At 43.4% G+C, this 27,228-nt stretch overlaps 1 pseudogene; it reads left to right on the plus strand.

Annotated features, from left to right (window-relative positions):
- The first annotated feature begins 576 nt into the window (after positions 1–576).
- Positions 577–27,127, plus strand: LOC141088536 (cytosol aminopeptidase-like; annotated as a pseudogene).
- The last annotated feature ends 101 nt before the right edge of the window (positions 27,128–27,228 follow it).

The raw sequence follows: 27,228 nt of genomic DNA on the forward strand, positions 1-27,228 counted from the left end.
GCCACGATGCTCCTGTGCTGGTGGATGGGACAGAGGGGTCGAATGTGTTGGAAGGCTGTGAAGGTGCAGATGTACCGGGGCGGTCGAAGTGTCCCTCGGTGCCGGTCTCCTCAGGGATCTCCTCAGTAGGGTCCAACCGTGCAGGCTCCCGAGTGCTGCTCACCGTGCTGTGGAATAAAGAGAAAAAAAAACAATTAAAATAGTGACATGGTATGGCCCTGGCTGAAAAAAAATTGTTACATCTAAACATTTTTTTTTCACATGTGGTGTGTAATATTTACCTTCTGGTGACCATTGTATCCTGGAGGAACGACAGGGCTTGTGCGTACTTGTACTTGCTCCTGCGTCCTCCAGATCCACTCGGGGCCCGCATCTCTTTATTGAACTCCTTCTTGAAACGATCCCTCACAGACCGCCACCGCTTCACAATTCTGTCCCCTGAAACGAGAAAGGACAAAGTGGTTAGTATACAACATCAGTGTTTCCCAAACTCCAGTCCTCATGGTCCCCAGGGGTCATGTTTTCAGGATTTCCATAGTAAATAGAAATCCTGAACACATGATCCGTGGGGACCACGAGGACTGTTGTTCGGGAAACACTGGTTTACATCAAGCAACCGGTACTGTATATACTTACGCTCTTTAATCTGGGCCCGAGCATCGAGGTCCTCCCAGCGGTCCACAAGGAGCGAACAGATTTCCTCCCAGAGTCGTCGGGTAACGATCAGGTCAGCGTGGCGTCGGTCAGCCATATTCCAGAGCGGCTCCCTTTCTCTGACGAGATCGATGAGGTGGTCCACATCGAGTCCTCCATCCTCACCGTCAGAGTCGGGACCACTCTGTGAAGGCTGTTAAAGAAAAAGACAAAAATAACATAATTGGCCTCCACAAAAGAAATGAAATAAAAAGTGCAAAAAAAAAAAAGCAAAAATATTTATACTTACACGCTGGTGACCGCCGCGTTGCTGTCGCCGACGACCCTGGGAGGCACTGCGAGGACCTCTTGACCGAGCACCAGATTGGGAAGACTAGAGAAGAAAACAAAAAATGTTATTTCTTAGGATGTAGGCATTTGTTTGCTGTGTGTGGTCTGCAGAACATTGTTTTCTATGTGTTGTGTGTAGTGTGATGTTGTGTTTCTGCGTTTGATGCCAAAAACTTACCAATTGTGAGCCCACTCCAGGTGTCTGTCCACCCCTTCCTTCTTCTTCTGGGAGCTCCTCTTCAGCTTGTGATTCCTGTTTTGAAATAAAAGGCAATGAATACACATATATTCCAGAGATGATGGATTTTGGAAATAAAAACTTACCGTCAAACGCTGACGATGAGAGGGAGGGCTCCCAGAAGAAGATGTGCTGTCTTCCTGCTGGCCAGACTCCATGGCTGTGGGTGGTGTTGCTGCTGCCAGTGCTGCTGCTGCAACTCTTGGGCGGCTGTTGAATAAAGAGAAACAAAGGGCCAATGAATATCTTGATATTCCATGGCCCTAGTTTGGAGGAATGGGGGATTTGATAATTACCGTCTCTCATCTGCTGCTGGACTCCCCTCCTCAGCATGTTCCATTTGCTGCTCCATTTGGCGTGGTGATGGTGCTGATGGTGCTGCTGCAGTGGTCTCCTGCCTTCTCCTGCGCCTGGTTGCTGTCTTGGGTGGCATGTTGGGTGTGGCTGAGGGTCCCACTGTCTTGCTTTTATATATGTGTCTTGTGGGCAGAGCTACTGAGCATGCTCAGACCAAAAAAAACGGATCCGGCCACCGGATCCGGCTGTCGCCGAATCCGGCGCATTGCGGCGCTCATAGGCTTTCATTGTGTGAAAAAGCCGGACGCGCCGGATCCGGCGTGTCCGGCTTTTTCGCCGGAGACAAAAAACGTTACAGTAGCCGTTTTTCCAGACGCCGGATTGAGACACATTGCCAAATCCGGCGAAAACCGGATGAAACGCATGGCCATCCGGCGCGATCCGGCGCAAATGCAAGTCAATGGGGGGAAACCGGATCCGGCATTGCATTTCGCCGAATCCGGTTTTTGTCAAAAGCGCCGGATCGCGCCTGACAGCGAAAACCTGATGTGTGAAAGAGGCCTTAGTGTTTTTTTGTGCAGCGCATCGTGCCCAATACAAACGCATACAAAAAACGCATGATGTGTTTTTGCATGCGTTTGCGTTTTTTTTGCGCATTCGTTCTCTAGGGGTTAAAACCAGTTTCTACACATATTTACCCCAAAAACGCATGCGCACGAAAACACAGACAAACGCATGTCCATGCACACACCTGCATTCCCATAGACTGTAATGCGTTATTTTGTCACATTCTGTGCGCATGCGTGTTTTTACGCCTTTCAGCAGACCAAAAAATGCAACAGGTTGCGTCGGGCGCGCCTAGGCGCACACGGCGAAAAAACACGTGTGCACGAAAATGCGTATGAACGCGTGCAAACGCAAGACCATGCGCGCGCCATGTTAAACATAGGTAGGCATGCCCATGGACACGCACGTTGTGCTGCGCAAAAAATGCTAATGTAAAACCAGCATAAAGTGGACTGACCCTGCCAATGTGTGAGAGGTCAGCAGTGAGTCCGTGTACGGGGGTCTATGACAGGTCAGACACCTGTTTAAAAGCATCAACCCTTTTGTTCTCCATGGAGATGAGCTGACGCTGGAGGAGTCCGACAGCGGCCCCCCCATAGAGAACACAGGAACACTCGGCCATGTAGTGAGGGGTCTGGTGCCTTAGCAGTCAGCCGGACATCTATTGCGTGTGGGGGCTTTACCTGCCCTGACTTCTGACTGTTTGTTGCTTTCCCACCCAGCGGGCTGTAGGCACATGCAGGATTTGGAGATTGCACATGTTGACGTTGACCCCTGCAGAGACGCTCAGGCCGCGGCAGAAGGGGCCGTTCTGGGGTTATATGAATATGATGAGCTTAAGGCCAAAAAGAAGAAAAAAGTCTCAACAATGCCGTATGGAAGGTAGAGTTTATTTTATTCCACTATATAGCGCCATTAATTCCGCAGCACTTTACAGACATCATCCCTGTCCCCAATGGGGATCACAATCTAGATTCCATATCAGTCTGTCTTTGGAGTGTGGGAGGAAACCCACAAAAACACTGGGAGAACATGCAAGCTCCTTACAGATGTTATTGGCGGGATTCAACCCAGGACCCCAGTGCTGCAAAGCAAGTGTTACACACTGAGCCACAGAAACCTTTCCTGCAAAGGCTCAGTAAGCTCTTCACATCTACAGTGCCTTGCAAAAGTATTCGGCCCCCTGGAACTTTTCAACCTTTTCCCACATATCATGCTTCAAACATAAAGATATCAAATGTAAATTTTTGATAAAGAATCAACAACAAGTGGAACACAATTGTGAAGTTGAATGAAATTTATTGGTTATTTTGAATTTGTGGAAATTCAAAAACTGAAAAGTGGGGCGTGCAATATTATTCAGCCCCTTTACTTTCAGTGCAGCAAACTAACTCCAGAAGTTCATTGTGGATCTCTGAGTGATCCAATGTTGTCCTAAATGACTAATGATGATAAATATAATCCACCTGTGTGTAATCAAGTCTCCGTATAAATGCACCTGCTCTGTGATAGTCTCAGGGTTCTGTTTGAAGCACAGAGAGCATCATGAAGACCAAGGAACACAACAGGCAGGTCCGTGATACTGTTGTGGAGAAGTTTAAAGCCGGATTTGGATACAAAATGATTTTAAAAACTTTAAACATCCCAAGGAGCCCTGTGCAAGCGATCATATTGAAATGGAAGGAGTATCATACCACTGCAAATCTACCAAGACCCGACTGTCTCTCTAGACTTTCATCTCATACAAGGAGAAGACGGATCAGAGATGCAGCCAAGAGGCCCATGATCACTCTGGATGAACTGCAGAGATCTACAGCTGAGGTAGGACAGTCTGTCCATAGGACAACAGTCGTACACTGCATAAATCTGGCCTTTATGGAAGAGTAGCAAGAAAGCCATTTATCAAAGATATCCATAAAGAGTGTCATTTAAAGTTTGCAACAAGCCACCTGGGAGACACACCAAACATGTGGAAGAAGGTGCTCTGGTCAGATGAAACCAAAATCGAACTTTTTTGCAACAATGGCAAACGATATGTTTGGCGTAAAGGCAACACAGCTCATCACCCTGAACACACCATCCCCACTGCCAAACATAGTGGTGGCAGCATCATGGTTTGGGCCTGCTTTTCTTCAGCAGGGACAGGGAGGAAGGTTAAAATTGATGGGAAGATGGATGGAGCCAAACATAGGACCATTCTTGAAGAAAACCTGTTTGAGTCTGCAAAAGACCTTAGACTGGGATGGGAGATTTGTCTTCCAACAAGACAATGATCCCAAACATAAAGCAAAATCTACAATGGAATGGTTCACAAATAATCGTATCCAGGTGTTAGAATGGCCAAGTCACAGTCCAGACCTGAATCCAATCGAGAATCTGTGGAAAGAGCTGAAAACTGCTGTTCACAAACGATCTCCATCAAACCTCACTGAGCTCGAGCTGTTTGCCAAGGAAGAATGGGCAAGAATTTCAGTCTTTCGATGTACAAAACTGATAGAGACATACCCCAAGCGAGTTGCAGCTGTAATCGCAGCAAAAGGTGGCGCAACAAAGTGTTACATTAAAGGGGCCGAATAATATTGCACGCCCCACTTTTCAGTTTTTGAATTTCCACAAAAATTTAAAATAACCAATACATTTCATTCAACTTCACAATTGTGTCCCACTTGTTGTTGTTTCTTCACCAAAAATTTACATTTGGTATCTTTATGTTTGAAGTATGATATGTGGGAAAAGGCTGAAAAGTTCCAGGGGGCCGAATACTTTCGCAAGGCACTGTATGTTCTCTGGGCGCTCAACACTGCGAGTCAAGTGCAGGAACATCATAATTGTGCTGCAACGTCTGTGCCGCTATAGGAAAAGCACAGGATTAACTGTACCCCACATGGAATGACACTTTTATAGCATTTTGCATAATGTTTCCCAAGACGTTTGCAGTAAACGTGTTCCAGAATTAGCTGCATTGTCGAAAATCTATATATATTTATCACAGTATTAAAAGGGAATCCATCAGCAGGTTTTGGTATGTAATCTGAGAGCAGCATACTATAGGGACTGATTCCGGCGATGTGTCACTTGATCAGCTGCTTGCTGTAGTTTCAATACAATCATTGTTTTATCAGCAAAGAGATGATCATTGGGGGACTGGATGTAGCGTGCCAGGCAGTCCAGCTAATCTATGTAACCTCCACCACTGATTGGCAGCTTTTTGCCTATACACAGTAAGTTGCCAGTCAGGGATGTGGGTGGGATTATACACAGCTCAGGGTTCACAGCGCTATTACATCTGCAGCAGAGACCAGGGATTTTATGAGGTAGTATGCTTATCATATCTTATAAATAAGATATCTAGTACTTCACACGCCTCCTGAGGAAGTACTGGATGAAACGTATGTTGGGGCGGTGGGAACGCTTTAACAAGTAGGACCTTTTATGTAAGTAATGCTTCCATGCTGTAAGCTATTTGGCTTGAACTGTTGGATGTTTTGCCCCTTGTACCGTTGTCTATGCTGCTTTATAAGATACAGTTAGGTCCATATATAGTTGGACAGAGACAATATTTTTCTAATTTTGGTTCTAGACATTACCACAATGAATTTCAAACAAAACAATTCAGATGCAGTTGAAGTTCAGACTTTCAGCTTTCATTTGAGGGTATCCACATTAAAATTGGATGAAGGGTTTAGGAGTTTCAGCTCCTTAACATGTGCCACCCTGTTTTTAAAGGGACCAAAAGTAATTGGACAGAATAAATAATTGTAAATAAAATGTTCATTTCTAGTACTTGGTTGAAAACCCTTTGATGGCAATGACTGCCTGAAGTCTTGAACTCATGGACATCACCAGACGCTGTGTTTCCTCCTCTTTGATGCTCTGCCAGGCCTTCACTGCGGTGGTTTTCAGTTGCTGTTTGTTTGTGGGCCTTTCTGTCTGAAGTTTAGTCTTTAACAAGTGAAATGCATGCGAAATTGGGTTGAGATCAGGTGACTGACTTGGCCATTCAAGAATATTTCACTTCTTTGCTTTAATAAACTCCTGGGTTGCTTTGGCTTTATGTTTTGGGTCATTGTCCATCTGTAGTATGAAACGACGACCAATCAGTTTGGCTGCATTTGGCTGGATCTGAGCACACAGTATGGCTCTGAATACCTCAGAATTCATTCGGCTGCTTCTGTCCTGTGTCACATCATCAATAAACACTAGTGACCCAGTGCCACTGGCAGCCATGCATGCCCAAGCCATCACACTGCCTCCGCCGTGTTTTACAGATGATGTGGCATGCTTTGGATCATGAGCTGTACCACGCCTTCGCCATACTTTTCTCTTTCCATCATTCTGGTAGAGGTTGATCTTGTTTTCATCTGTCCAAAGAATGTTCTTCCAGAACTGTGCTGGCTTTTTTAGATGTTTTTTTAGCAAAGTCCAGTCTAGCCTTTTTATTCTTGATGCTTATGAGTGGCTTGCACCGTGCAGTGAACCCTCTGTATTTACTTTCATGCAGTCTTCTCTTTATGGTAGATTTGGATATTGATACGCCTACCTCCTGGAGAGTGTTGGTCACTTGGTTGGCTGTTGTGAAGGGGTTTCTCTTCACCATGGAGATTATTCTGCGATCATCCACCACTGTTGTCTTCCATGGCGCCCAGGTCTTTTTGCATTGATGAGTTCACCAGTGCTTTCTTTCTTTCTCAGGATGTACCAAACTGTAGATTTTGCCACTCCTAATGTTGTAGCAATTTCTCGGATGGGTTTTTTCTGTTTTTGCAGCTTAAGGATGGCTTGTTTCACCTGCATGGAGAGCTCCTTTGACCGCTGTTTCCTTCACAGCAAAACCTTCCAAATGCAAGCACCACACCTCAAATCAACTCCAGGCCTTTTATCTGCTTAATTGAGAATGACATAATGAAGGGATTACCCACACCTGTCCAAGAAATAGCCTTGGAGTCAATTGTCCAATTTCTTTTGGTCCCTTTGAAAACAGGGTGGCACATGTTAAGGAGCTGAAACTCCTAAACCCTTCATCCAATTTTAATGTGGATACCCTCAAATGAAAGCTGAAAGTCTGAACTTCAACTGCATCTGAATTGTTTTGTTTAAAATTCATTGTGGTAATGTCTAGAACCAAAACTAGAAAAATGTTGTCTCTGTCCAAATATATATGGACCTAACTGTATGATAAGCGTACTACCTCATGTCACCGGTACTTTATAGCGTCCCCACTATTGACTGTCCAGTAGTTCCTTTGTTCTTCTTTTGTTGTGTCAATTTTAACATGAATAATAATAATAATAATAATAATAATAATAATAAATAATAAACATTTTAAGGCTGGGTGCCCACGTTGCATTTTTGTATGCGTTTCCGCAGCGTTTGTGCCGGCTCAGACGCTGCAGAAATGCTTACAAGATGCTTCTAATTCATTTGCATGCATTTTTGGCTTTTTGTGCCAATGCATGCGTTTTTAACCGCTCAGGAATCGCTTAGCAGCTAAAAACGCAGCATGCTCATTAATTCCCGCATTGCTCAGCGTTTTTAGCCATCCCCAATGATCCCAGAAATCGCGTGTCAAAAAAACACGTCAAAAACGCGTCAAATCGCGGAAAAAGACGCGCGTTTTCTGGGAAAGGGGATCCTTTTCCTGAGCGTTTAAAAACGCTAGCGTGGGCACATAGCCTAAAAGTATATACTCCTTGGTTATTTTCCCGTATTTTTGTTTTTTGTTTTTTGTGTGTGCGCAAATGTGATAACATTCAGCAAAATTGTCACATTATTGTACATATGGCACAAATATTGGGATAACAATATAATAAGTATACATTGGAAATCGTCCTAATGTAAAAATAAGGAAATATTGGTGGCAGATTAGTACTTCAGTTGTATAGTATTAGTGGTGATGTGGAGAATGCGGTTGCAATCTTACACAGGTACATCTTTTGTTATTGTATCTTTTTTTTTTTCTTCCCTTTTTTTGCGTATTTGCTGCATATTAGAAAATCTGTGGACGGCTTCCATAAAGTTGGAAAAAAAATCATCTTTGTATCTAGCCTGCAGTGTGTTTACCCAGAATGATTTGTTCTATTTAGTGAAGAACTAGATGCCTGGCAAAAAGGAGTTTCCTACGCGAAGGGGCAGAACTTGGCTCGTTACTTGATGGAATCTCCAGCGAATTATGTGACTCCGTCAAAGTTTGCTGAGATAATTCAACAAAAGACTGGAGCATTGGGGGACGGGGTTAAGGTGCTCACTAGGTAAGACTGCGGACATATCTGCTGTAAATATTGCAGAAAGGATGAGATGTGAGATGAAGTGTTTCGCAAGAAATGCTTCTTCCAGGGGATATTCTAAATGTATTAATACAACCACCCCATCATTCTCTGCAGTATACCTTTCTTGTATGTATTTCATGTTTTGAGTTTTTTCTTTTTTGGGCTTTTTTTGTGCAATTTAGAACTCTTGTAACTAGGACTGAATTTTGGTTATTTGAATACATACAATGTTGCATTTTTTTTTAACCAGTAGACTATAGTTACAGCGACTGTATGCCATGCAGTGATATGCTTCCACTTTGGTTTCCTAGATCAAAGTCCTGGATAGAAGAGCAACAAATGGGAGCGTTTTTAAGTGTGGCCAAAGGATCTGATGAGCCGCCGGTGTTCCTGGAAATCCATTATACTGGCAGCCGTGATCCTAACGAGCCTCCTCTTGTGTTTGTGGGGAAAGGAGTTACTTTTGACAGGTCAGAGACACATCACGTACGGTATGACATTGGGTTGCACAACCTTTGAAAACACTTGCTGACTACTATTGGACAGTATGGAGGTTTTTTTACTTGTGTGTACCTAGATGATGGAAGCAATGTATTACTACTAGCACAGTCCCTGCCCCGGGCAGCAACTATCAGCTGGGCGCACATCCTCCTGATGAATATGTGCAGACTAAAACTACAGAGCATTTTGTGCCTTGTTGAAAGTACCACTGACCCCAAAATGTCTCTTTTTCTAAGTGGTGGGATTTCCTTGAAGCCATCATCTGGAATGGATGCAATGAGAGCGGATATGGGTGGTGCAGCGACGGTCTGTTCTGCCATCTTGACTGCTGCGACTCTCAAATTACCCATTAACCTCATTGGTAAGTAAGTGTGGTTATCCCCAAAAATTATCAGATGCACTTTTTAGTAAGAAAAACTTACTACTAAAAAGTGTGTGTCTTAAATTCCGGAGGAAGCTTCCTGTGATGGAGGAGAACGCAAACTCTAGTGGTTCACGAGCGACCCCGTACAAAGAACTGGCTCTGTGAACGAAGAGAGCCAGCATCCCAGTGAGGGCCACCTGAAGTCTCTGAATGGCTCTCACTGGGGGTAAAATTACAGTGTTTGGTGGCTGAAACCCTGCCAGCAGTTGTATTGGTTGGCTACACGTTTGCGGGGTTTCGGCAGTATAAAGTCCATTTTAAATGTGTGTATGTGTCCTCTAGGGTGATCTCACATTTAATTGGGATCCAAAGGAGCCCTGCTCTCTTTGAGCGAAGCCAAATTATCCAGGTCACCCGAAATAGTCAGACTGCCCATTACTAGACACCGCATCCTTTCCAATCACTGTGTGTCTATAAATGTGCAAATGTAGCGAGCAGTGTGCATCTATAAATGTGCAAATGTAGCAGAGCTGTGTGCATCTATAAATGTGCAAATGTAGCGAGCAGTGTGCATCTATAAATGTGCAAATGTAGCAGAGCTGTGTGCATCTATAAATGTGGAAATGTAGCAGAGCTGTGTGCATCTATAAATGTGCAAATGTAGCGAGCAGTGTGCATCTATAAATGTGCAAATGTAGCAGAGCTGTGTGCATCTATAAATGTGGAAATGTAGCAGAGCTGTGTGCATCTATAAATGTGGAAATGTAGCAGAGCTGTGTGCATCTATAAATGTGCAAATGTAGCAGAGCTGTGTGCATCTATAAATGTGGAAATGTAGCAGAGCTGTGTGCATCTATAAATGTGGAAATGTAGCAGAGCTGTGTGCATCTATAAATGTGCAAATGTAGCAGAGCTGTGTGCATCTATAAATGTGCCCATGTAGCAGAGCTGTGTGCAACTATAAATGTGGAAATGTAGCAGAGCTGTGTGCAACTATAAATGTGCAAATGTAGTGAGCTGTGTGCATCTATAAATGTGCAAATGTAGCAGAGCTGTGTGCAACTATAAATGTGCAAATGTAGCAGAGCTGTGTGCAACTATAAATGTGCAAATGTAGCAGAGCTGTGTGCAACTATAAATGTGGAAATGTAGCAGAACTGTGTGCAACTATAAATGTGCAAATGTAGTGAGCTGTGTGCATCAATAAATGAGCAAATGTAGCAGAGCTGTGTGCAACTATAAATGTGGAAATGTAGCAGAGCTGTGTGCAACTATAAATGTGCAAATGTAGCGAGCTGTGTGCATCTATAAATGTGATACGGCACAGACTTGAAAATCCACCAATAATAGAAAACAGCAAAAGAGCAAAAAGGTTTACCCGTCCAGGCATCCAGACAAATGCAGTCAGGATGCAGTGGACCCATATAATTAAGATGGCCAAAATATCAGCTTAGGATTTAGTGTTGGGTACCCGTAAACGTGGAGATTTTTGACGCAGGTTACGGGCTCGCGTATTTTGGCCAAAATGTCAGCCAATGCTCCACATTTTTTAATGTGTTTTTTGCACTTTTTATTCAGGGTGCACTTGGGCCCATTTGGTCTTGTAAACTGCGGTGTCTGTTCACATGGCATGCATTTTGATAGCGCTGGGCCAGCCCGCCTGAGCTCATAGAAGGGTGTCTCTACTAGGCTGGCCTGGATGCTGTGCATGGCCATAGTGTGAACAGCGCCGCATACAAGTGTTTTGTTGTGCATTAACATACCAGGCAACCGCCCCCTCCATGTATTGGTAGGCTGCGAGCGGTTGTTTCATCGGTATTCTTGCACCTGTGTTGCCATCTTAACCCGTTCACGACCCATGACGCCTACGTAGGCGTCATGAAAAGTCGTGCCCAAACGACCTATGACGCCTACGTATGCGTCATGCTATAAATAGCCCCCCTGCGGGTCGGGTGACCGGGGTCACTGAAAGGTCACCCGACCCGCACACAGAGGACACTCTACGGTTAATCCCAGGGGGCGTGGCTTAACCCCCACGTGCCTACGATCGCTGATTGGCTGTTAAAAGTGAAACAGCCAATCAGCGATTTGTAATATTTCACCAATGAAATTTGGTGAAATATTACAATCCAGCCATGGCCGATGCTGCAATAGCATCGGACATGGCTAGACACCGACACCCGACCCCCCCCACACCGACTGACCCCGGTCACCCGACCCGCAGGGGGGCTATTTATAGCATGACGCCTACGTAGGCATCATAGGTCGTTTGGGCACGACTTTTCATGACGCCTACGTAGGCGTCATGGGTCGTGAAGGGGTTAAGATGGCAACACAGGTGCAAGAATACCGATGAAACAACCGGTTGCCGCCGCCGTCATCATCTGCTCCCCCTCCCCTTCCTATCGCTCCCTCCCACCTTCCGATCCCCCCTGGGACCTCCGATGGTGCTCCCGGTGTCCCGCCGTGGCTCCCAGCGGCCCGCCATCTTGGAAAATGGCGGGCGCATGCGCAGTGCGCCTACCATTGTCCAAGATGGCGGCGCCCATGAATTTGCCGGCTGCCCGTTCATTTTTCATTTTGATCACTGTGATACACTCTCACAGTGATCAAAATGAAAAAAAAGTAAATACACCCCCCTTTTATCACCCCCATAGCCAGGCGCAAATAATAAAATAAAAAAAATATTTTTTTTTTCCATTTAGGGTTCGAACTAGGGTTATGGTTGTAATTAGGGTTATAGTTAGGGCTAGAATTAGGGTTAGGGCTAGAATTAGGGTTAGGGTTGGAATTAGGGTTATGGTTAGGACTAGGGTTAGGGTTGGAATTAGGGTTAAAATTAGGGTTAGGGTTGGAATTAGGGTTAGGGCTGGGATTAGGATTAGGCTTGTAGTTAGGGTTAGAGTTGGGATTAGGGTTAGGGGTGTGTTGGCGTTAGGGTTGTGGTTAGGGTTATGGTTGGGATTAGGGTTAGGGGTGTGTTGGGGTTAGAGTTGGAGTTAGAATTGAGGGGTTTCCACTGTTTAGGCACATCACGGGGTCTCCGAACGCGACATGGCGCCACGATTTATTCCAGCCAATTTTGCGTTCAAAATGTCAAACAGCGCTCTCTCCATTCCGAGCCCCGACGTGTGCCCAAACAGTTGTTTACCCCCCACATATGGGTATCAGCGTACTCAGGAAAAATTGCACAACAACTTTGGGGGTCTAATTTCTCCTGTTACCCTTGGGAAAATAAGAAATTGGGGGCTAAAAAAATGATTTTTTATTTTCACGGCTCTGAGTTATAAACTTCGGTGAAGCATTTGGGGTTCAAAGTGCTCACCACACATCTAGATAAGTTCCTTGGGTGGTCTAGTTTCCAAAATGGGGTCACTTGTGGGGGGTTTCCACTGTTTAGGCACATCAGAGGCTCTGCAAACGTAACATGATGCCCGCAGACTATTCCATCAAGTCAGTATTTCAAAACGTCACTACTTCCCTTCCAAGCCCCGACATGTGCCCAAACAGTGGTCCCTCCCCACATATTGGGTACCAGCGTACTCAGGACAAACCGGACAACAACTTTTGGTGTCCAATTTCTCCTGTTACTATTGTGAAAATAAAAAATAGCGGGCTAAAAAATCAAATCAAAAAATCAAAAAATTTTTGAGGAAAAAAAAATATTTTTATTTACACAGCTCTGCGTTATACACTTCTGTAAAGCACCTGGGGGGTTCAAAGTGCTCACTATGCATCTAGATAACTTCCTTAGGGGGTCTAGTTTCCAAAATGGGGTGATTTGTGGGGAAGCTCCAAAGTGTAGGCAGACAGGGCCTCTCCAAACACGACATGGTGTCCGCTAACGATTGGAGATAATTTTCCATTCAAAAAGTCAAATGGCGCTCCTTCCCTTCTGAGCCCTGCCGTGCGCCCAAACAGTGGTTCCCCCCCCCACATATGGGGTGCCAGCGTACTCAGGACAAACTGAACAGCAACTTTAGGGGTCCAATTTATCCTGTTACCCTTGTGAAAATAAAAAATATCGGGCTAAAAAAATCATTTTGAGGAAAAAAAAATGATTTTTTATTTTCATGGCTCTGCGTTTATAAACTTCTGTGAAGCACTTGGGGGTTCAAAGTGCTCACTACACATCTAGATAAGCTCCTTGGGGGTCTAGTTTCCAAAAGGGGGCATAATAGATGGCCATCTTGACTGGGGGCATAATAGATGGCAAACAGAAAAATATGATATCTAACATAGTATTTGACCAAAAAAGAGCGCCAAATGTTTTACCAGTATCTAGTGCATCACATAGCGACTATATTAGGCACCATGGATAAGTATCCAATAGCATAGGTGGATAAGGTAACCGCACATGCGCAAATGACCATAAAAAATTTATATACGGCCATCAAAGATGGAAACACACCTAATAGTAAGCGTAAAAAATACCAATGTATTTATATGAAAATTTATAGATTGTTACAAAGCATAAAAAATGATTAAACACAAGGGTTATAAGGATATAGGGTAACCCAACGTATTCCAGTCCTATACAGGTTTATGACAACAATATATATACCCCATGCATTAGTTTAGTCAAAAATTATAGCCATAAAAATGTACATAGTCCTATTATAATCTAAATGGAATAAGTTAGCCCAAAAATAATGCTATTACAATGAAATATAAAGAATAATCTCTATCAGCCGCATTATTATGCATTGCCCCCATATATATAACTACATATGCTTGTAAATAGAGGTGTATACAGCCATATATCAATGATCACCACATAGAAGTCCACCCATAAAAAATGGAAAAAAAATGGGCAACAAAGAGAACACATCTTCATCTTCTTGTATAGGAGAATGTTGATATATTCATAGAAGAGACGATCATATTTATCCAAAGCCTCCAGAAGATATTTCGGACCCAGACAACCCAACCAAAAAGATGCCAAATCTAAAAGACTAAAATAAAACAAAGTTAAAAAAGTTAAAAAAGACACAACAAATGTCACTCCAGAAGTGTAACAGTACCACAACGGGGGAATAGGTGGAGGAGAAGAGGGAAAGATAAATGGAAAACTCACAAAAATGGAACGAATGAAAGACATTCGTTAAGGCCATATGGATGGACTGTTTTCAATTTCCAAATCCATTTAGCTTCTAATTGACTCAATCTTTTAGAGAGACCCCCACCTCGAATATCAATTTTCAGGGCCTCAATGCCCCATACCATAAGTGAGGTGGAATCACAGCCATGGTGCTCCTTGAAATGTCTAGGTATAGTCCTCAGGGTGGAAGCATCCGTGTGGCCACGAGCCGCCTGAATCCCCAACACGTGCTCCCTGACTCGGACCTTGAATTGTTGCGTAGTAAGGCCTACATAAATAAGGCCACAGGGACACGTAGCATAGTATACGACATACCTAGTCGTACAGGTAATGCGTTGTCTAATACTGAAGACCTGATCTCCACTCGAATTGTTAAATTCAGTACACCGCATAATGTTGGGGCAGGCGACACAGTGGCCACACGGATAACAACCAACCCCGGGAATGTGACCATCCAGAAAGGTAGTTTTAGAGCCCACAGCGTAGTGGCTCATAACCAGATGATCCCTTAAGTTTCTAGACCGTCAGAACGCCATGGCTGGTCTCTCTGTTGTGATCCTGTTAATGACCGGGTCAATGCGGAGGATAGGCCATGCTTTATCAAGGGCAGAACGAACAGCCTCTGATCTAGAGCTAAAAGTAGTAATAAACCTAACAGTTTGGTTACCCCTAGATGTATTGGACATCCCTGATCTATATAATAAATCCTGCCTAGTAGCATGCTTAGCTCGATTGAAAGCAATTTTGATGGATCTCCGGCTATATCCACGTTCTAGAAATCGTTGACGAAGCTCATCCGCCCGATGAAAGAATGTCTCATCTGTAGAACAGATACGGCGCAGTCGTAAAAATTGACCGATGGGTACCGCCTTAATGACATGTCTTGGATGTGCGGATGAGGCGTGCAGCAAGGAATTTGTCGCGGTAATCTTTCTAAATATGTCTGTTTGCACCATCCCATAGGGGTCCCTCCTTACGGTAACGTCCAAAAAGTCCAATTCATTAGCATCAGATGTGAACGTAAGTATAATATTACGGTCATTGCTGTTCAATTTTGAGATAAGCTGCGCAAGGTCGACGGAGCTGCCTTGTCAGATGAAGAATATATCATCAATGTACCGCGTCCAAAGGGGGACACGGCACATTGACGCATCCTCATCTGACAAAAAGAGGTCCCTCTCCCACAGCCCCAGGAATAGGCCAGCATAGGTGGGCGCAAAGGCCGCACCCATGGCGGTCCCCTGGAGCTGGAGGTAGAAGGACCCCTTGAACACAAAAAAATTGTGCGTGAGGGTGAACTCTAATAGTTCCAGCAGAAGGTCCCTAAGCCTGGGAGCCAAAGGAGAAGTCTCCAAAAAGAATTTCACGGCTCTCAGGCCATCCGAATGTCTGATGTTAGTATATAGGGACTCCACATCTGCTGAAACTAGAAGAGTGTCACCCTCAAGGCAGAGTCTGTTGACCCTGCGCAGCAGATCCCCAGTGTCACGGAGGAAGGAAGGGAGGCTCATAACAAGAGGTTGCAGGTGGTAATCTATCCATTTGTTTATATTTTCCAGAAAGTTGCCACGTCCCGACACTATAGGTCGTCCGGGTGGCACCGAGGAGCTCTTATGTATCTTAGGGAGCAGATACAGAGTTGGGATCTTGGGTTCAGGAACCATTAATGCTGAAAATAATGGTTTGGTGATAACGCCATCCCGTAGAGATCTTTTCAGAATTGTTTCCAGCTGAGATAAGTATGAGAGGGGGTTATAGGTCAATTTTCTATAACAGGTCTACCTCCAGCTCCAGGGGACCGCCATGGGTGCGGCCTTTGCGCCCACCTATGCTGGCCTATTCCTGGGGCTGTGGGAGAGGGACCTCTTTTTGTCAGATGAGGATGTGTCAATGTGCCGTGTCCCCCTTTGGACGCGGTACATTGATGATATATTCTTCATCTGGCAAGGCAGCTCCGTCGACCTTGCGCAGCTTATCTCAAAATTGAACAACAATGACCGTAATATTATACTTACGTTCACATCTGATGCTAATGAATTGGACTTTTTGGACGTTACCGTAAGGAGGGACCCCTATGGGATGGTGCAAACAGACATATTTAGAAAGATTACCGCGACAAATTCCTTGCTGCACGCCTCATCCGCACATCCGAGACATGTCATTAAGGTGGTACCCATCGGTCAATTTTTACGACTGCGCCGTATCTGTTCTACAGATGAGACATTCTTTCATCGGGCGGATGAGCTTCGTCAACGATTTCTAGAACGTGGATATAGCCGGAGATCCATCAAAATTGCTTTCAATCGAGCTAAGCATGCTACTAGGCAGGATTTATTATATAGATCAGGGATGTCCAATACATCTAGGGGTAACCAAACTGTTAGGTTTATTACTACTTTTAGCTCTAGATCAGAGGCTGTTCGTTCTGCCCTTGATAAAGCATGGCCTATCCTCCGCATTGACCCGGTCATTAACAGGATCACAACAGAGAGACCAGCCATGGCGTTCCGACGGTCTAGAAACTTAAGGGATCATCTGGTTATGAGCCACTACGCTGTGGGCTCTAAAACTACCTTTCTGGATGGTCACATTCCCGGGGTTGGTTGTTATCCGTGTGGCCACTGTGTCGCCTGCCCCAACATTATGCGGTGTACTGAATTTAACAATTCGAGTGGAGATCAGGTCTTCAGTATTAGACAACGCATTACCTGTACGACTAGGTATGTCATATACTATGCTACGTGTCCCTGTGGCCTTATTTATGTAGGCCTTACTACGCGACAATTCAAGGTCCAAGTCAGGGAGCACGTGTTGGGGATTCAGGCGGCTCGTGGCCACACGGATGCTTCCACCCTGAGGACTATACCTAGACATTTCAAGGAGCACCATGGCTGTGATTCCACCTCACTTATGGTATGGGGCATTGAGGCCCTGAAAATTGATATTCGAGGTGGGGGTCTCTCTAAAAGATTGAGTCAATTAGAAGCTAAATGGATTTGGAAATTGAAAACAGTCCATCCATATGGCCTTAACGAATGTCTTTCATTCGTTCCATTTTTGTGAGTTTTCCTTTTATCTTTCCCTCTTCTCCTCCACCTATTCCCCCGTTGTGGTACTGTTACACTTCTGGAGTGACATTTGTTGTGTCTTTTTTAACTTTTTTAACTTTGTTTTATTTTAGTCTTTTAGATTTGGCATCTTTTTGGTTGGGTTGTCTGGGTCCGAAATATCTTCTGGAGGCTTTGGATAAATATGATCGTCTCTTCTATGAATATATCAACATTCTCCTATACAAGAAGATGAAGATGTGTTCTCTTTGTTGCCCATTTTTTTTCCATTTTTTATGGGTGGACTTCTATGTGGTGATCATTGATATATGGCTGTATACACCTCTATTTACAAGCATATGTAGTTATATATATGGGGGCAATGCATAATAATGCGGTTGATAGAGATTATTCTTTATATTTCATTGTAATAGCATTATTTTTGGGCTAACTTATTCCATTTAGATTATAATAGGACTATGTACATTTTTATGGCTATAATTTTTGACTAAACTAATGCATGGGGTATATATATTGTTGTCATAAACCTGTATAGGACTGGAATACGTTGGGTTACCCTATATCCTTATAACCCTCGTGTTTAATCATTTTTGATGCTTTGTAACAATCTATAAATTTTCATATAAATACATTGGTATTTTTTACGCTTACTATTAGGTGTGTTTCCATCTTTGATGGCCGTATATAAATTTTTTATGGTCATTTGCGCATGTGCGGTTACCTTATCCACCTATGCTATTGGATACTTATCCATGGTGCCTAATATAGTCGCTATGTGATGCACTAGATACTGGTAAAACATTTGGCGCTCTTTTTTGGTCAAATACTATGTTAGATATCATATTTTTCTGTTTGCCATCTATTATGCCCCCAGTCAAGATGGCCGCGACCATTTTGTGGCCGTTTGCGCATGCGTGGGTGACGCGCGCCTAACTCCACCCCCATCCGCCCGTGGTCTGGCGTCTGACGTCACGGGGCCCCGTGTATTGTCAGCGCCAGCCCGGACGTGTTGGTGGGTGGGTGGTTGGTCGCTCCCCTGATTGGCGCTCAGGTTTATTTGGACCCCTATTTATAGTACACCCGGTGGCCTTTTATGACACACCCCCTGAGGAAGGAAGCGGTGTAGCTTCCGAAACATACGTTGGGCTGTCTTCCTTGCGCCGGTGGTCCAGTGCCCCCTTAGGTATGAGTATTATGTTTGTATTTTGATCTCTCATAACCTCCTTCTTTGGGGTTGCCTGACGGTCTGGGGATTTTACCCTTTATTTCACTATGACTAGTCGGCTTGTATATACCACTAATGGAGATACATTATACCATATTGATATACCTTAGGGAATCTCTGTACCTCTGTGCGTTCTGCTTGTGTCACTTCTGTCATGCCAATTTTTATCTGTGTCCTTAATAAAGATTCATGTTATTTCTGCCTATTTTGGATGTTTATGCACTGTTTTTTCAGTTGCTTCTTTATAAGAGGTACAGGGAGTGGACTGCTGAGGACTGGGGTAAAGTCATTTTCTCTGATGAATCCCCTTTTCGATTGTTTGGGACATCTGGAAAACGGCTTATTCGGAGAAGACCAGGTGAGCGCTACCACCAGTCTTGTCTCATGCCAACTGTCAAGCATCCTGAAACCATTCATGTGTGGGGTTGCTTCTCAGCCAAGGGAATGGGCTCTCTCTCAGTCTTGCCTAAAAACACAGCCATGAATAAAGAATGGTACCAGAATGTCCTCCAAGAGCAACTTCTCCCAACCGTCCAAGAGCAGTTTGGCGATCAACAATGCCTTTTTCAACATGATGGAGTACCTTGCCATAAAGCAAAGGTGATAACTAAATGACTCAGAGAACAAAACATAGAGATTTTGGGACCATGGCCTGGAAACTCCCCAGATCTTAATCCCATTGAGAACTTGTGGTCAATCAACAAGAGACGGGTGGACAAACAAAAACCTTCAAATTCAGACAAAATAAAAGCATTGATTTTGCAAGAATGGACTGCTCAGTCAGGATTTGATCCAGAAGTTGATTGAGAGCATGCCAGGGAGAATTGCTGAGGTCCTGAAGAAGGGTCAACACTGCAAATATTGACTTGCTGCATTAACTCATTCTAACTGTCAATATAACCTTTTGCTACTCATAATATGACTGCAATTATATTTCTGTATGTGATAAAAACATTTGACAAACACACATAAAAACCAGAGGGCAGCAGATAATGTGAAAATATAATATTTGTGTCATTCTCAAAACTTTTGGCCATGACTGTAGATAAGTTCCTTGGGTGGTCTAGTTTCCAAAATGGGGTCACTTGTGGGGGAGCTCCAATGTTTAGGTACACAGGGGTTCTCCAAACACGACATGGTGTCCACTAACGATTGGAGCTAATTTTCCATTCAAAAAGTCAAATGGCGCTCCTTCCCTTCCGGACCCTGCCGTGCACCGAAACAGTGGTTTATGACCACATGTGAGGTATCCTTGTACTCAGGAGAAATTGCACAACAAATTTTAGGATCCAGTTTATCCCATTGCCCATGTGAAAATGAAAAAACTGAGGCTAAAATAAAATTTTTGTGAAAAGAAAAGTCTTTTTTTTTTTTTTTTTTTTACGGATCAATTTGTGAAGCACCTGGCGGTTCAAAGTGCTCACTATGCATCTAGATAAGTTCCTTGGAGGGTCTAGTTTCCAAAATGGGGTCACTTGTGGGGGAGCTCCAGTGTTTAGGCACACAGGGACACGCCAAACGCGACATGGCAACCGCTAAATATTACAGTATATTTTCCATTCAAAAAGTCAAATGGCGCTCCTTCCTTTCTGAGCCCTGCCATGCGCCCAAACAGTGGTTTATGACCACATATGAGGTATCGGTGTACTCAGGAGAAATTGCCCAACAAATTTTAGGATCCATTTTATCCTGTTGCCCTTGTGAAAATGAAAAAATTGATGCTAAAAGAAAATTTTTGTTGGAAAAATTAAAATGTTCATTTTTTCCTTCCACATTGCTTTAGTTGCTGTGAAGCACCTGAAGGGTTAATAATCTTCTTGAATGTAGTTTTGAGTAGCTTGAGGGGTGCAGTTTTTAGAATGGTGTCACTTTTGGGTATTTTCTGCCATATAAACCCCTCAAAGTGACTTCAAATGTGAGGTGGTCCCTAAAAAAAATGATTTTGTTGTAAAAATGAGAAATCGCTGGTCAACTTTTAACCCTTATAACTTCCCAAAAAAAAAAAAATTGGTTTCCGAAATTGTGCTGATGTAAAGTAGACATGTGGGAAATATTATTTATTAACTATTTTGTGTCACATAACTCTCTGGTTTAACAGAATAAAAATTCAAAATGTGAAAATTGCAAAATTTTCAAAGTTTTCGCCAAATTTCCGTTTTTTTCACAAATAAATGCAAACATTATCGACCTAAGTTTACCACTAACATGAAGCCCAATATGTCACGAAAAAACATTCTCAGAATCGCTAGGATCCGTTGAAGCGTTCCTGAGTTATTACCTCATAAAGGGACACTGGTCAATATTGTCAAAAATGGCCAGGTCGCTAAGGTCAAAATAGGCTGGGTCATGAAGGGGTTAATTGTATGGGTCCACTGCATCCTGATGGTGCATTTGTCTGGAGGCCTGTACCGGTAAACCTTTTTGCTCTTTTGCTGTTTTCCATCTATAAATGTGGAAATGTAGCAGAGCTGTGTGCATCTATAAATGTGCAAATGTTTCAGAGCTGTGTCTATACGTAGCAGATCTGTGTGTGTATAATACACATTAACAATTGATCTATTACATTCCTATTCTACCCTAGTGCATTAAAATTAGTGATCATGACCTCTCCATTTTACCCGGGAAGTTTTAGTTAGTAGGAAAAATGTTTTTCCTATTTTGTGCTCTCTAAACCTAGAGTGTAGTGCAAAATAATACAGTATTTATCTTTCAATTTTAGTTATATAAAGGCTATATGAAAATGACAGTTTTATTCACTTTTACTTTTATGCCACCAATTGAACCACATACCGTGGTATGAGCTGTGTACACAAATTTGTGGAATATTTGAAAATTAATTTTGTTTTAAATGCAGTGGAACAATTTTTAAAAATCTGGCTGTAAATGTTTTCCCCTCCCAATTTAAGTACGGTAACTTCCGACACATCAACTGTTTTGATTAATGGTGTCGGAGTGCTGAAACCTTCGCAGACCACTTATATACTTTTGTGAGCATATACAATGCTAACCCTGCCCCTCCAAAAATGAGCTAAAAGGGCACAATTCTGATTATAGTGCCCCTGACCTTTTTGTTTTATGTATCAGTGGGGGGGTGCTAAACTCGCATACCCTCACTGATCAAAACTTAAAGCGTTTAAGTGTGACATATAAAAAGTTCTCTAAAATTGCTTTTTGTCTTCCATGGAGGGGGGGAGAATTGCCCAGAATTGTGGCACTTTTTTTTGTGAAGTTTCTCTAAAAGAAAAAAAAACTGAAGAGGGAGATTGGAGTAGATAGCTGACCTGCATTTTTTTCTTTTTAAATCCATTGATGAATCGGACAAAAACTCCACGAAACCACCCAAACTCTGGCAACAATGGCGGGGACAGCAAAAACAGAAAAATAGACACGTAAACACACAAAAATAAACTTTAAAACAGGCAAAATGCGATAATGGATTACTTTCTTGTCCCATCCCATGGACCACTTTTTAGGACATTTTTTTTATATTTGATTATTCTGCAGTAAATTACTTAAAAAAATCAATTTGGTACAAAGTAAAACACCCGTCACGCAGCGGCTTATCAGAACAGTAGGAAGTCGGCCAAGTCTTTGATCCTGTTGCCAAGAGGCTCCCAAACAGCGGCCATTGTAGTTACTCAGCATTGGTCCTAGGTTTTCTATGGCATCTCTACTCCTGTCTGATACTTTTTATCTTGTATGTAATATGTTTCTGTAAAACTAATGATGGTGTTAATCTCGTCCTGTAAGGTTTGGCTCCACTGTGTGAAAATATGCCCAGCGGCAGAGCTAATAAGCCTGGGGATGTGGTGAAGGCCAAGAACGGGGAAGACCATCCAGGTAATCTTCACCCATTGCCGGCTGTGGTGACGGCCATTATCCTGACTAGTAGGAGTTTAGTAGGGTGACGAATACAAATATCAGCTTTGCCCTAGGTTTCCTCAGCTTTTGGCTCCCTAGTAAACATGATATAAATGGAGATCTGGCCCCTGGGTTTATGCTCTTATCTCATTGTAACCCAAGGCAATGTGTAGCGGGGCCTGTGATGGGTTGGACCATTAGATGTACATGGTCAGTGTGAAGCTGGAAAGTGTTCTGTACCAACACCACCAAACAATGGAGAACCAGCTCAAAACTCGCCACCCTGAGCCATTGTTAGTAGTGCTATCCAGTTCAAAGTGGCACTGAGGAGTGGCCATACATTTGTCATGTATAGTCAATGGCGTAGCGTGTGTTGGGGGCCCCGGTAAGGCAAGTGTTTTCATTGTGCTGTGTAGTATTAGTATAGAGTCCCTTACACTAATCCAGTACTGAACCCCCAAACATATTATTGTTTTTGTTTTTTAACCCCTTACTGATATCTGTCGGCACCCTGTCTTTGATGCGAGCTCAGGAACTGAGATTGCATCTTTCCCAGCAGATGATGGCTGTGTTATTCAGCCATCATCTGCCTCTAACATCCTTGTGTAGAGCGGAGCTCTGTCCACAGGTGTTAACCTGTTAAACTTAGCTGCCAGTCTTTTGACAGCGGCATTCACAGCTCACGTCCTGAGGAGCGCGCTGTTCTAATTGGCTGTTGGCTCCAATGCGAGGTGCTCGCGGTCTCACAATGGGTTGCCATGACAGCTGGGGGTCTGCTGAAGACTCCTTATGGCTGTCATGGTGGTGCTCCAATGAGAGCGGGATTTTTTCCTATATAAAGCAACACTGGTAATGCTGAATCCTATATATCCAAGGAGGATAATGGTAGACACTTCACTATTCAATACACCACCTATATCTGTTCCTGCAATAGTCAGTAGCTGTCAGATAGGAAGAGATTCCAGCTTCATAATTAAAATATTGACTTTTTCGATGGATATATAAAAACAAATTACAATTGAAAAGACAAGGCAAGAAGCCTCCACAGAAGGGGGACACGAGCAAAATATAAACCCATCCCACAATAGTGGATAAATTGCTGTATTCAGTCCTTCAGGGTTTAGATTTATTACAGTGCAGGATCTTTCTAGAATAGACCACGATAGAGCCGGATTGTTCTCTAATGCCACCAGTTTTGTGACTATTATAGATAAAGTGCGAGTCCTATATTTCAATAGAATACAGATATCTAACCGCAAGATGAAGGGTTCTCCTCTAATAAGTATTGATCCCTTGCCCTGTACTGATCAGATCTGAACAGCAATTTAGTTTGTTTTATTTTATAGATGGCAAAGTAGTAAATCCATGACTGCTGCTGTTTCCTCACAGGTAGATAACACTGACGCGGAGGGACGGCTGCTGTTGGCGGACGCTCTGTGTTACGCACACAACTTTAATGCAAGAGCGATCGTAAATGCAGCGACATTAACAGGTATGGGAGCTGCGTACACATGATGGAAGGGGCTGGAAGAATGTACACATGGGCTCCGATTCATTAAGTGTGGGGTCTCAACGTGAGAGGCGCGCGCCACTTAGGATGCCCCAAACTCGTTATCACTGCTGTGCGGATCCATGCACCTCGCAAGAAACAGGACTGGAGTAACACTTGTAGAGTAAGAATCACCCCCCACTTTTGATGAATTTAATGGGCGGGTGTAGCCAGGCCCCATCCCCCTTCACCAGCTCAGAATAGATGATCCGTTACTGATCGGTGAGGGTCTGACCAGGGAATAACTGTCCCTGATTGAGCTTTTTTTTTTAATTCAAGTTACAAAATTGAGTGGCAGATTGGATACTTGATTACTGCTCCATACCTCCTCTTACTGGGCTGCCAGAAAAAGCCGAGTGCAGCACTGGGCAGCCCCCCATAGGATGAGCAGAGCAGCGGTCAGGTATCTGCATTGCCGCTCTATTTAACCAGAGATAAAAGTTCCAATTTTGCCGATCAATACGGTTACCGATCAGTAAGATTTCACCAGTAGACTTGGGCGACTTTGCAGAGGGAACCCGGGTTCCTGGATCACGCCTGCCCATCAGCTGATCGCCGCCGCAGCTGCATATGTCACATGCTGTGACTGACACAGGCGCGACACATGCAGCTGCAGAGCCGTTCAGCCGGTGTGATCCAGGAAGCCGGGTTCCCTCTGCAGCTTATTTGGTAAGCGCTTATAGCTTGCCGAATAAGAGGGAACCCGAACAAATTTGCTCAACTCTAATCACCAGTCCTATGGATCGGTAATAACTGGAGAACCCTTTTAATTTGGATTTCAAAAAAATATAATTAATGTATGTCGTAGAGAAATAATGTTTGTTTTTTCTTTAGCTGTATATTTTATTAGTTTTGCATTGTCTGTCTGGTGGTCTGTGCTTTATGGCGGCTGCAATTGGGTGGAATATGAATGGTGGAAGAAGTGTCAGTAGACACAACCAGCTACCAGGATGTGATTGGTGCAGATGGAGCCCGGCTTTATCCGTTTCACTTTGTGGGATTGTACTGCAGCTGTATGCAGTTATTGTATGTAGATGTCTGCCTGTGTCTTCTCACGAGGAGCGCGGCTCACCGGGAATTGTTGTGTAGGTGCAATGGACGTAGCCCTGGGATCTGCAGCCACTGGAGTCTTCACCAATTCTTCTTGGCTTTGGAATCACCTTCAAGAGGTCGGAAACATTTTACTTTCTATCTTCTTGTCATAACATGCTCTTCTGTCTGAATCATTGTTCATTTCACTTTATTCCCCCCCCTTTCCTTATTCCAGTAGCTCTTTATTTGTCCACTAACATAACTGTACGAGAGATTTTTTTTTTTTTTTTTTTTGGGTTGGGAGGAGGGTGTGTTCTAGTTTTGAAAGACACCATTCACTTTTTGTACTATATTTGTCTTTTTTTTTTAATTTTTTTTTTATAGCGCTCATTGTGCAGTAAATGACCTGGAACACAATTATTCAGGTCAGTGCAATTACAACAGTGCCAAAGCTGCATAGGTTTGGGCTCCCCCCTTTGTTTGGTCTTAAAGAAAACATTTGGAACTTTTGTAATAAATAAAAAGAATAAAAAAAATTTCTTCCATTCATATAGCTGTGCAAGAGCTTGTTTTTCACATGGCGAGATTTTTTTTTCTCTCTTTTCCTTGACCCAATTATGGGGTCCATGCAACGTTTTGATTTTTCACTGCATTTTTTGGAGGTTATGTTGACCAAAAAAATGTTCAGTTTGGCTTTATTTTTTGTCTTTTCCAGTATTGTAATTCTTAACATTTTTCATTGTTTTTCCTTCATTTTGCAGCAATGCCAAATAGATTCAGATCAGGAAAAGGAATTCAATTCATACTGTCAGGGTGTGTTTTTCTTTACTTGAACTTGTTCTGTATACTGCAGCAATATATAATAAAAATTACCAGTCGCCTATTAAGATAGGGCAAGGCTGCGTAGGAGCACAAAGATGGAGGCAATGAGGGCTTCAGAAGGTGTCTGGCTGCCAACGAAACCATCAGCACCTTCCCATTCAGCACTATTTCAGCTGTCATACAGCGATCTGAGCTAGCTCCAGTTGTTGCTACTAGAGGCAGTTGCCAGCTGTGTAACACTGCCAGCATCTGTTCTGTATGGGGGCGGCTCAGCTCCTGAGAGAACTCCGTACACCTGCACCTTTTGTGGGAAGGCACCAAGTATGTATTCTAGACCTGTGGGATGTCCTCCACATTGCTGAATTTACTGCTGATGTTTCATGTTCCTTCCAGGCCAGCGTTGTGACTGGGGATCGTGTATGGAGAATGCCTCTCTTTGATCATTACACTAAACAAGTGACTGAGTCGGCCCTCGCAGACCTTAATAATGTCGGGAAGTACAGCAGGTAATGGATGTAAATATGGTGGTTGTAGTAGGTTTCTAAAGTATCTCATAGAGCGACCCCCGCCTCTGAGACCTCCATCCATCACCAAAACGGAGATCCAGATTTGCTCATCTGTTGGAATTCCTATAGAAATGATTGGTGAGATCCTAACCACATGGGTGCACCCCTACAGGATATGTCATCAATTTCTATCATGGGAATATTATTATTATTATTGGGGTTTTTTTTTTCCTTTTTATGTGGATTTTATTAAAAAATAAACCTACAATTTCCACATCAGTAGTATACATGAGGTAATGTATCTTGCTCCACAGAAACTAATGAAAGGTTTTCTTCTCGCAGATCTGGGGGTGCGTGTACGGCCGCGGCTTTCTTGAAGGAGTTTGTCACGTCCCCGCACTGGGCTCACCTGGATATAGCCGGAGTCATGTCCAACAAGGATGAGGTCCCTTATCTGCGCAAGGGCATGTCCGGCCGCCCCACAAGGACTCTGGTAGAATTCGCCGATCGGCTGAGTAAGGACAAGAAGCCCAAATAATCCGGACATCAGTTACCGGATCTGCTTCGTCCTATGTGGACGTAATGAACTAAAGCGCAATGACCTTGCTATGCACTTATTTTTTTACTAACACGACCAAAGCAAATCTAGAATCTGCGCCTCCATCTTCAGATGATTCTGCAATTTTAATACATCTATGTGCTGAGTGGAGAAATGTCTGAAAATAAAGAAAAAATCAAAAATTTTATCTGCCAGTCATATCTCACACATTTGTTTTATAGGTGTTGAACGCTTTAGGCACGATTCATCATTGCATTTTGGACGTGACAAATTAATCAAACTATTTGT

The sequence above is a fragment of the Dendrobates tinctorius genome, unplaced genomic scaffold, assembly GCF_039654945.1.
Source record: "Dendrobates tinctorius isolate UK_male_01 unplaced genomic scaffold, ASM3965494v1 ptg000039l, whole genome shotgun sequence".
Taxonomy (NCBI): domain Eukaryota; kingdom Metazoa; phylum Chordata; class Amphibia; order Anura; family Dendrobatidae; genus Dendrobates; species Dendrobates tinctorius.